Genomic DNA, 10191 nt, shown 5'->3' with positions numbered 1-10191 from the left:
ATTAGGTTTCAGTTGACAGCCCCATGTCCGTCCGTAAGAAATTGTGTCCGCTTGATATCTAGAGAGCCTTATAATTACATACTTTATACTTGACATGTATATTATCTAACACGAGACGGTGTGACATAATGTTTGTACAACTTCATAGATCAAATGTCAATATCAATAACTTTGGTTTCAGTTGACAACCCCATGTCCGTCCGTCCGTAAGAACTTGTGTCAGTTCTATATCTAGAGAACCGTTATAATTATATACTTTATACTTAATATGTATATTAACCAACAACAGAGGGTGTGTCATAATGTTTGTACAACTTCCTAGGTCACAGTTGAAGATCAAAAACTGTTGTTTCAGGTCTGTCACTCCGTTCGTAACAAATTGTGTCCGCTTTATATCTAGAGAACTATTAAAATTTCTTACTTTATACTTGACATGTATATTATCTAACACGAGACGGTGTGACATAATGTTTGTACAACTTCCTAGATCAAATGTCAATATCAATAACTTTGGTTTCAGTTGACAACCCAATGTCCGTCCGTCCCTAAGAACTTGTGTCCGTTCTATATCTAGAGAACCGTTATAATTTCATACTTTATACTTGACATGTATATTAACCAACACCAGAGGGTGTGTCATAATGTTTGAAAACCTTCCTAGGTCACAGTTCAAGGTCGAAAACTTATGTTTCATGTCTTTACGTCCGTCGGTAACATTGTGTCCGCTTAGTATCTAGAGAACCGTTATAATTTCATACTTTATACTTGACATGTATATTAACCAACACGAGAGGGTGTGACATAATGTATGTACAACATCCTAGGTCAAATGTCAAGGTCAAACCTATTAACAACTATAGGTCACCGTATGGGCTCCAACAATGAGCATACTTTATACTTGACATGTATATTAACCAACAAGAGAGGGTGTGACATAATGTATGTACAACATCCTAGGTCAATGTCAAGGTCAAAAACTTTGGTTTCAGTTGACAAACCCATATATAAAACAGAAGATGTGGTATGATTTCCAATGAGACAACTATCCACAAAAGACCAAAATGACACAGACATTAACAACTATAGGTTACCGTATGGCCTTCAACAATGAGCATACTTTATACTTGACATGTATATTAACCAACACCAGAGGGTGTGTCATTATGTTTGTACAACCTCCTAGGTCACAGTTCAAGGTCAAAATCTGGTTTCAGGTCTGTCCTTCCGTTCGTAACAAATTGTGTCCGCTCTATATCTAAAGAGCTATTAAAATTTCATATTTTGTACTTGACATGTATATTAACCAACGCGAGAGGATGTGACATAATATTTGTACAACTTTATAGGTCAAAGTTCAAGGTCAAAACTTTGGTTTCAGTTGGAAATCCCTTGTCCTATGGTAAAAGTCATGTCTGCTTCATAAATTGAGAACTGTTACGATTTCAAAGTTTATTCTTGATATTTATATAAACCAATATCAGAGGGTGTGTCATAATGTTTGTACAGCTGCCTAGGTCAAAGGTCAAGTTCAAAATATTTGGTTTCAGTTGACAGCCCCATGTCCGTCCGTAAGAAATTGTGTCCGCTTTATATCTAGAGAGCCTTATAATTACATACTTTATACTTGACATGTGTATTAACCAACACAAGAGGATATGTCATAATGTTTGTTCAACTTCTTAGGTCAAAGGTCGATGTCAAAAACTGGTTTCAGTTGACAACCCAATGTCCTATGGTAAAGATCGTGTCCGCTCTATATCTTGAGAACCGTTATGATTTCAAAGTTTATACTTGATATGTATGTTAACTAACATCAGAGGGTGTGTTATAATGTATGTACAACTTCCTTGGCTAAAGTTCAAGGTCAAAAACTTTGTTTTCAGTTGACAACCTCATGTCCTATGGTACAATCTTGTTCGCTCTTCATCTAGAGAACCGTTGTGATTTTAAAGTTTATACATCGACACATATTTTTATAAGTCACCTTGTAATCAACAATGAATTAACACCATGCAGTCATATCACTTTTATTCTATGAAAGCAAGTTCATGATATTTTTTTAGTTTAATTAAATTGCCAAATATTACACTTTAACTAAAAATCACAGAATAAAATCTTTCCCAGGGCATAACGAGACCATATAATAACTTTTAAATATTGCTTTATATAAGATTATCCATACATTTTTTTTTAACAATAGTTATTTACACATGCTACAATTGGGCTCAAAAAGATGGCTCCATTCTCAATGATGTCTAGTTGATTAGGGGATGTACGGCGGTTGGGCGAGCGGGCGGGTTTCGGATTGGCGGTCGAGCGGATGGGTTTTTGGCGGGCGGGCGACTGACTACCAAACAATGTTCGTTCATTAACATAAAAGTGCTTTGACGATGTTTTTTTAAATTTAGTTATGTTGTTTACTGTGACTAAATGAAGATTAAGTACAATTGTCACGATTTTAGCTTTTCTCGTTGTTAGTTGTACACCTTTCAGTAGCCAAAAGGGATATTTATTATATGATTAAGTTATTTCCCTTTGAACAAAAATGATGTAATTATTAAGTGTAAGTATAGATAGTCTATCAACATGATCAATGATTGTATCTGATTAATTGCTTTAAGTCAGGAATTGTCCATGTTATGTGGTATTTTATTTTTGTTGTGTGTGTTAATATTTTTATTTTTACACGATCCTGTTTGAAGTGTCCATACATTGTGTAAATACAGTTGTTGATATTCATATATTGATAGATAGGTTTCAGCCGTATATTAGATTGTGACAAATGAAGAAAATAATATTGGGAACTGCTACATATAAAAAGTTTGAATGATTACACTAAGTGTTTTAAAATAACTTTCACCTGTTATCAGATAAAAAAAAAAAAGTATGTGATGTACATATCAATCACACAATTATCACTAGATGGACAGATGTGTTCAAATACTTTCTGTTTCCTAAGTGTATATGATAATAAGCTCTGTAAGATCTACAAATATAACTAAACAATATCTGTTCATTATTAGACATTATGCATATTATTCCAGATAATTAGTTTTATATATTTTAAAAACACATTGTCATGATAATATAAGTCATAAATGACATTTTTGATTTTTTTGGTTTTCTTTGATCACTTGTTTTAAGAATTTTGTGGTAGGTTTATTGGCTATTATGTAAAAACTAATTTTCTGAATGCTATATATATCTATTATTTGAAATTTTTGGGTCCCCAATGCTCTTTAACTTTGTACTTGTTTGGTTTTCTAAATATTTTGATCTGAGCGTCAATGATGAGTCTTATTTAGATAAAAACGCGTCTGGCGTATTATATTATCAGCCTTGTACCTTTGATAACTATTTACACCACTTGGTCGACGCCAATGCTAGTGGACGTTTCGTCCCCGAGGGTATCACCCAGTATTTAGCACTTGAGTGTTGACATGATTATTATTTAAATGGTCATTTTCATAAATTTACTGCTTGCAAGGTATATGAATTAGTCGATATACTAAGGAATTTTCTATCCCAGGTATGGATTACCTTAGTCGTATTTTGGGACTTTGAAAAGGGGGGGGGGGGGATTTTGGGTCCTCAATGATATTCAACTTTGTTTTCATGTTTGCCTTTCTAAATATTTTCATCTGAGCGTGTTCATAACAGAATTATCATTCAATTGGGTCTAGCTTAGTTGCATAATAATTGCAACTGCATGCACAGTTGTGTCTAAGAGTATAAAATGGTAAAGTATTTGACTCATTATTTAAATCTAAAATACATTTTATATTATAGTACATGTTTTCCTCTCCATTTGAGTTCAGCTTATTCAGATGGCCGTGGTTGTCTTTATCGTTGTTCGTTTAATTTATAAAAAAAATCTAAAACGTGTCGACGTGGAACTAAATTTGATCACAGTCATCATTTGGATATCTAAAATATGTGCCCGATGATCCCGCCTACAATCCAGTATATATAGCTGACATGGCTATAAGTAGAAACGAAAGTTAAAACTTGTCTATCAGTAACGAAAATCATCGATTGCTTGTTAAATTATTACAAGCCCTATGTGACGTATTAATGTAATCTGTAATAGCATTGCCATGATAATGATAACGCATGAGTGTAATACAATTGTTTTAAATGATTTAATATAATAACAATAATTTTCTTCGGTAAAACATGTATTGCCTTAATCATTATATAGTACCTGGAATTTTAACAATACCTTGTTTGTAGGTAGTATTCCTTGAAGGTGTTTCCGTCAATACATCTTCAATAATTATTATCCAAATAATAAAAACAAAAAACTATAAAAAGGGCTGTACAATGGTTTTAGATAAAATTCAGTATGTAATGGTAATACCTTCATCCATATTTGTTTTTATTTAATTTAGTATATAATAACCATTCTGACAAAAAGAAAGATTAACATAACTGTTATTTATTGACAAACATTATGTTTTTACATTGACTCTACTTCTAAAAGAATCCTTTGATCTAAGACAGTGTACTTAATCCTTTAGGGTTGTGTTCTTAGGACGTCCTGTTGGTTGTATTTTAATGCTTTAAATTTTGTTCAATTACATCTTATAAAATATTCCCTAATTTTCATTCAAAATATCATTTATTTATCTATCAATGTAAATTTTTAAATCATAGAATTGTGTGATCAAATTTGATTTATAATGTTTTCATTTTTCATTTGCTTTCTAATCTTGTTAAAGAGTTTATGTTCTTCCATCTGTCCTAATCCTGCTTTTGCCTATTTTAATACATTTATATAAAATAAAGGTGCATGTAGCCATCTGGCAATATCTGTAATTAAGATTTGATTTATCCATGATTCTTTAAGGTGCTTCAAGGTGGTAGTCAGTATCAATTACATTAAAACACCCGTTTTCATAAGTATCATCGTATTTCTATTAACTGTATCTGGTTTGTCATTTTAGATAAAACATTTTCGTTTTCTAATGAAATACACATGAACTAGATAAAAAGGTAAGAAGTGCTATTATCATACTTTTGATGACCAAATAAAAGTTCTTTTATTTCTAAATGTTTTCAAAGAACGAATCTTTCTCTTTGCAATTTGTAAATACGTACAATTATACGAAGTATTAATTAATCTGAGAGATCATGCAGATTATGTCTTGTGAACATCTGAAAGATGCTACTTTTAAATAAATAAATAATATTACTGTAAAATCAGAAATTATTGCGTGCATTTATTATTGCGATTTGGTCATTTCAGACTTAAATGTGATTTTAATTTATTGCAATATTGAGATAAATCCTGTTCAATTCAAATACAAAATTTCAAATTGCGAGATTAAATTATCGCGATTATAAACCTGTCGCATTTGTCGCAATATTAAAACATAACTGCAATAATTTCTGAATTTTCAGTATATTATTAACTTATTTAAGCTGCAGGACTAAAAGTTGCTTTAACATGTATATGCCAATGTTTATTGCTGATTTCAAAGTCATCAAATAGTTTCAAATTTTTAACACCCATAGGAAAAAAGTGAACTGCCTCTTTGGTGTGGTTGGTCTTCGGAACAACATCCATAGAACGGCTACGTCGTGTGTCAGCACGAAAACTACGGATCGGCTTGTCGGTTTAGAACTCAATTACATAATTAAATGGTCTTTCGTTCTGAAAGTGCATGTAGTATTTGTGACGGAACTTCACGCATGCGTCAAACAACTACAAAAGAGAAATTCATTTGATTTAGAAATATTGTTTTTATAGATAAAATTTTTATTCTGTGCAATTTTCAGATGATTGAAGGGTGATCTAATTGAAAAAAAGCATTGATACAGACTGTCGATTTGGTTATGAACTCAAAATTCAAAATTAATGTTAGAAGTATCAAACAAAGTAAATTCTAAACAAGTAAACATTTTTTGCCAATATAGCTTTTAAAGCTATTTGGTATATGATAACTGTCCTATTTGCGGTATTCTTAAAAAGCGTACTGTTCAATTTTTATCAATATTAAAAAAAAAACGTCTTTCAAAACCAGACGACTGTCCTTTTACGTAACGTACCATATGTAAATAAAGTGAAAATAAACGGGTTATGGAAAATATCCACCCCCACAACAAAAAATGAAATGATAACGATACTACTTTGTAGCGCTTGTAATATTTAGACGTCAAGATTCCTTACTAAATGTTTAAACGTTTGATTTATTATTTTATTTTTACCTGCTTGTCTTGGATAACATTGTCATATTGTTTTATTGTAATCTCAATTTCGTACATAAAATTTCTGCTACCAATTATTTTTTATACTAAATACGCCGGCGTAAATGTTTATACGGACTTGTAAAATAATCATACAAAACAGGATGTTTTTACAAATATGACAAATAGTGTATCGTCATTAGTTTGTGTATCTTGTAAACAAATGTTCAAGGACGGGTAATATGTATTTATAAGTTCTCACTGTTGTTATATATGCAGCCTTAAAGGTATAAGGAGATTTAAAGGTATGTTGTTTTTCCATCAAAGTTTAAAGACGAAAGTTTATATTTACAAATTATATTTTTTATGTGGGATAAGTTTTATTTCCTTTTCTTTTTTTGCAATATTTCAATTCATGATTATTCACAATTTCTGGATAGCTCACCAAATTATATATCAATATAATGGATATTTAAATAAATTTCAGACATGTCAAAGATTTCCGTCGGGAATATGACATTTGTTTTCCATTTGATCGGTAACTATGGAATTCCCTTATCTTTTTTTAATATTCCTCGAAAAGTTGGGTATTTTTGTTATACTTTTTTTTTTATCTTAATATTATGAAAAACAAAATTGATGAACAATCACATGTTATGGTACGAAATGTACTGCCTCTGATGCTCTCTTCATTAGAGTCAATAATTAGTTTGTATCCGTGATCCGTGTTCCGTGATAAGATAAACATGAAGGTTACAGTAGTTCATCATGTTTATCGATGTTCAAATGTCGTTAATCATGTTTATCGATGTTCAAATATCGTTAATCACATTTATCGATGTTCAATTCTCGTTAATCATGTTTATCGATGTTCTAATCTCGCTAATCATGTTAATCGATAAAGAACAATCAGGATTTCAAACAGTGCTTTGGTTTTGATTATCTTTAATTTATTATGAGGGTCTAAATATGATGTACGTCAAAGAACATGATGGACAAAACATAAAGAAAAGAGAATAATGGATTTCTGAAAAGAGAATAAAATTGTTTAAAAAAAATTAGAAACGAAGACATCACATACAGATCCATTTGTATGTAGTTTGCTTCACCATCTTTTAACATCAATCGTACCTGATTGTGATTCCAAAAAAATACACGCTTCCCAGACACTCAAATCAGAACATATAATATCATTAAAGATAACTGTTATCTGCAGTTTAAGTAGTAATTTTATTTATGAAATTTGTATTTGACGTTCCTGTTTATCCGCTCGCACATATTTAGGCGTTAGAGCAAAAAAAAACTTTGACATATGACCGAATACAGAAGGTATGAATCGACAAGTTTCAGAATTGCTACTCTATGTTGCCGGTCTGTAATTATTGATGCATAATGTTGTTCATTGACAATTAATGTTGGTGCTGTTCGATTAAAATGCAACTTTCTATTTATGTTTATAATTGCAGGTTATGGCTCATAAAAGTATTATTACTGGCTATTGCAACCAACCTCAAAGTGATAAATCCACACACGATGATAAACAATCCATAACTGGGTGCCAAGTTTGCAATACAGGTTTAAATGTAGAATGTAAAGAGCGACATGATGTCTCGGCAGAAACAGAAAATCATGGCACTTCATTAAATACTGAAGAATCGGAACTGTCTAGAATTTTTTATAATAAAACACTCACCTAAGAACGCAAGATGTACACAATGTTGACAAATGTCAATGGTTGTTCCATGCTTCCTGATGGTAGAATGGTGTTCACGTGTTTGCATTGGGGTAAAATTAAAGTCTTTAGAATAGATGGATCTGAAGAGTTTGAAATGAAGAATATTGGTCCTCTGTATGATGTAGTTTCTATAGGGAATAATACCCTTGTAATCACGTCAGGTGATGAAAGCTATTCAAGACAGATATATCTAATTGATATCAAGAATAAGAAAGTGAAGAAAAAAATTAATGTGAAATCACACAGCTTTGGAGCGGCTTTGTTCAATGACAATTGTTTATGTTACTGTGCTGGAAAGCTGGGAATACAGGAGATCTATCTGAAAGAAGAATTCATTAATAATGTTATCTCTACTGAAATGTCGCCTCATGTCTACTTGGCAATACTGCATAATACAATATACTACACAGACATGAAAACCCACAGTGTTACCTGCATTGGAACATCATACACGGCTGCTGGTGAGCATCCATATTGGACAAAGTGGACATTCAAAGATGAAAATGTTTTGAAATCCCCAAATGGTATCGCCGTAGACAGTATTGGCAATGCATACGTATCGGGAAGTGCGTCTTGTAATGTGGTAGTCATCTCAAACAATGGATTATTTCACAAAGAACTAATATCTAAAAAAGATGGATTGACACATCCGGGAGCTTTGCACTATGACAGATCTACCAATAAACTGTTAGTTGCTAATTCCTATGATTACGCATATTTGTATAACGTGAACAATTGATATGAAAGATATTTATTAAGTACTTGTGTAATCGCGTATATGTTTTTTCATGCTTTTGTTATTTTTGAATTTACTATTATACTGTCTAAAAATAAAACTTGTAGCTTGTTATCTCCCTTTTTACATCAAGCGTTAATGGTCTTCTCATCCAATCTTTCCATACAAGGCACCATGGCATTTTTCAAGTCCATAGAAACAAGGAAAAACCATTCCATACTCGACCATTTGGTATGCAATGCTTAAATCCGTGTGAACATGGGGAACAAGGATACAATACATTATTTCATCACAACGAGTATCTAATCAATAAAAAAATCGAAAAATTACCAATCAAAGACATAAGACGTTAGTCCAACTCAATTAAAAACTGATAATTTCCAACAGAAAATTCAAATGTTTGTTTTGGTGATTTTTTTTTCCATATATATTTTTCGGTTGATGAATTTTGGGTATCTAGTTTGAAAAATGTATCCAATGATCCCGCCCGCCATTCAATATGGCCAACATGGGCAAGAATAAAATATGAGTGTTAAATTCAGTTTTTGGCATAGACATTTAGACATTAGACATTAGACATTATTTTATTAAACCTATCATGGGCCCTTGTCGGGCAAGATACAAAAAACATCATAATAAAATGATTATATATCTCTGAAACTAAAGCATTAAGAGCAAATCTAATAGGTTCAAATGTGTATCCGGTTGATATCGTTGGTGGGGTTGGGTTACATTTATGAAAACTTTTTTTTTGCATTTTTATGCCCCACCTACGATAGAAGAGGGGCATTATGTTTTCAGGTATGTGCCTCCGTTCGTCCGTTCGTCCGTCTGTGTGTCCGTTCGCTTCAGGTTAAATTTTTGGTCAAGGTAGTTTTTGAAGAAGTTGAAGTCTAATCAACTTGAAACTTAGTACACATGTTCCCTATGATATTATCTTGGCTAATTTTAATTCCAAATTAAAGTTTTGACCCCAATTTCACGGTCCACTGAACTTAGAAAATGATAGTGCGAGTGGGGCATCCGTGTACTTGGGACACATTCTTGTTTGGTTATCATTTTGAATATTATTATAGATAGAAATAAACTGTGAACAGCAAAAATGTTCTTCAGAGTTCCCACATGATGAGTTATTGCCCTTTATAGTCAATGTTTGGTTTTGACAATCTCAGCATATTTATAAGCCTTATAGACAATTTGTAAAGCGTTAAACATTTGAATTCGTGGTTTACCTGTACCAACAAAAATTGTTTCTAACGAATAACAATGAATCGAAAGTAACACAAAGTTTGATTACTAAAAGATAAGACACTTTTTAAAGATATGTGCTGACGACCTAGATATTAACCTGAACCAGTCATACATGTTTAAGTACTTGTCAATTCCACCGTTGCGAATCACATAAATTTGACATAATCATCAATAATATATTACAGTGAATACGAGCGAAAAATATCTTTATAAATGAAGAATTGTCGCAAAATAATTAAATACACGGCAATATTCACGAAGTCTAGGCTGATTATTAATC

General features: G+C 31.9%; 1 long non-coding RNA gene across 1 annotated transcript; it reads left to right on the top strand.

Annotated features, from left to right (window-relative positions):
- The first annotated feature begins 6381 nt into the window (after positions 1 to 6381).
- Positions 6382 to 8786, top strand: LOC139527144 (uncharacterized). The gene is made up of 2 exons (XR_011665282.1): positions 6382 to 6426; positions 7656 to 8786. It is a non-coding gene; the product is annotated as an uncharacterized lncRNA (long non-coding RNA).
- The last annotated feature ends 1405 nt before the right edge of the window (positions 8787 to 10191 follow it).

Source organism: Mytilus edulis, chromosome 6 (assembly GCF_963676685.1).
Source record: "Mytilus edulis chromosome 6, xbMytEdul2.2, whole genome shotgun sequence".
NCBI classification, from domain to species: domain Eukaryota; kingdom Metazoa; phylum Mollusca; class Bivalvia; order Mytilida; family Mytilidae; genus Mytilus; species Mytilus edulis.
Note: the sequence above shows the minus strand (reverse complement) of the source record. Positions and strands in the feature narration are given on the sequence as shown.